This window comes from Pteronotus mesoamericanus, unplaced genomic scaffold (genome assembly GCF_021234165.1).
Source record: "Pteronotus mesoamericanus isolate MK-2021 breed Mesoamerican mustached bat unplaced genomic scaffold, CSHL_Meso_final contig_56, whole genome shotgun sequence".
Lineage (NCBI taxonomy): Eukaryota > Metazoa > Chordata > Mammalia > Chiroptera > Mormoopidae > Pteronotus > Pteronotus mesoamericanus.
In genome coordinates, this window is record NW_026555201.1 from 29,912,914 (window position 1) to 29,915,192 (window position 2,279).

Genomic DNA, 2,279 nt, shown 5'->3' on the forward strand with positions numbered 1-2,279 from the left:
GTTTATACTCATTCATTTTAATAATTATATTTTACATAAATGGTTTAAACCCCTCAACTGAAAGGCAGCGAGTGTCAGACTGGGTTAAAAATTAAGACCAAATGCTTCCCACCAAAAGCCTACTTTGAATATCAAGATATCAGTAGTTTGAAAGTAAAAGAATAGAAAGCTGTGTGTCAAGCAAATACTGATCAAAAGGAAGAGAGAGTGGCTATATTAATACAAAATAGAATACAAAATGAAATTTATCTCCAGGCATAAACAGAGACATTGCTAGGAAACAATTCTTCATGAGTCTTTAACATATCCTCACAGCTTGTGGTACCTTTTCTTACGGACAATTCTTTTAAAGGATTTTTGTGTAGTAAACAGCTTTGAGAAATAGATCTAGTGTCTCCCTTCACCTCCAGGGCATAGGGCAGATTTGTTCGCTGTCCCAGAGAGTAAAGCTAATGTCCTCCAGGGAAAATGTTGGGCAGGTTTCCTACCAATCATCTTTATAGGACTAGGGTTTTCTAAGTTCCGGGTTGCTTAAGTGGGCACAAACCCACTCTGTGTATACTATCCACCTGGACTTATCTTTGCATTGCACGCAAGAGATTTAGGAGAAAAAAGGGGGAAATTGATACAAACATGAAGTTCATACCATTTTCTGTGCTGTGAGTAATAAATGGCTTTGTCTCTGACCCAGGTTCTTATATTTCCTGCCAGAACCTATGAAATTTGTGGCACTGTGATGGTAAATAAATCAATTTGTCAAGAAGACGTAACAATCCTAAGCATTTATTCACCTTACAGATCACCAAAATATATAAAACAGAAACTGGCAAACCTAAAAGGAGAAATAGACAAATCAATTGTTATAGTTGGACATTGTAAAATTTCTTTCTCAGTAATAAAAGATGAAGGCAGAAAATTAATAAGGATATAGAGAATACAAAATAAAAACACTATCAACCAATTTGCTTTAATTTATGTTTTTAGAACACTCAGCCCCAAAGCAACAGAATACACATTCTGTTGCAAAGAATATCTACCAAGATAGATCATATTATGGTCCATAAAACAAACATCAAAATATTAAAAAGAATTAAATGAAAGTAATTTACCTGTTACAATGAAATTGAAACAGATATTGATAGAAAAAAATTAAGAAGTGTCTAGCTGTTTGAATTTAAACAATAGAATTTGAAATAATCTATGATTTAAAGGAGGGAATTACAAAATATATGCAATGGATAAAAATGAAAATATAATTTGAAGAGATGAAGCTAAAGCAGCATATGGAGAGAATCATAACAAATGATTACATTAGAAATATCTCAAATCCTTCGAGTGGAGGCTGTGGGCGAACACTGCTAAATTTACCAGCTGTACCTGTTGCATCATTAAGCCGCATGCCATCAGTGAAGGGCTGCTGGGGAAGATCTTGGTGGCCGTCCGGGATGCAGGCTTTGAAATCTCAGCTATGCAGATGTTCAACATGGACCGAGTCAATGCTGAAGAGTTCTATGAAGTTTATAAAGGAGTAGTGTCTGAGTATAACGGGATGGTGACAGAAATGTATTCTGGCCCCTGCGTAGCAATGGAGATTCAACAAACGAACCCTGCAAAGACATTTCGAGAGTTCTGTGGACCTGCTGATCCTGAAATCGCGCAGCACTTACGTCCTGGAACACTCAGAGCAAGCTTCGGGAAAACGAAGATCCACAACGCCATTCACTGCACCGATCTCCCCGAGGATGGGCTGCTGGAGGTTCAGTATTTCTTCAAGATCCCGGACAACTAGCAGCGTGGACACTCAGGAGTCACTGACCGAGGCGTTTACACTAGAGCAAATCACGCACCTGAGGAATGTGTTCATTCTTTTATTGTCCATTGTTTTAACCGGACTGATTACAAGGTCAACAAGAGCACTGTAGTCCTGGCAATTGTTACGTATGTTAGAACATGGAGTTTGCACTGTAGATAACATTTAACACCAGTCTAGGAGGTACTGCATTGCTTTTTATAAAGTCCAAAATAAAGATTTATTTAAAAAAATCTCATATCAATAATCTAAGCCATCACCGTAACAACTACAAAAATATGCAACGAAAAGGAAGAAAATAATGAAGAGCAAAAATAAAATAAATGAAAAACATTAATAAATCTAAAAACTGGTTCTTCCAGAAGTTCAAAATAGTAAAGCTTTAGGTAGAATGCTGAAGAAGAAAATTAAAGGCAGACAAGAATTACCAATATGAAGAATACAAGAAAGAACATAACTATAGATTAAA

General features: G+C 36.3%; 1 pseudogene; it reads left to right on the forward strand.

The window, feature by feature from the left end:
* The first annotated feature begins 1,265 nt into the window (after positions 1-1,265).
* Positions 1,266-1,810, forward strand: LOC129075750 (nucleoside diphosphate kinase 7-like; annotated as a pseudogene).
* Positions 1,811-2,279: the final 469 nt, after the last annotated feature.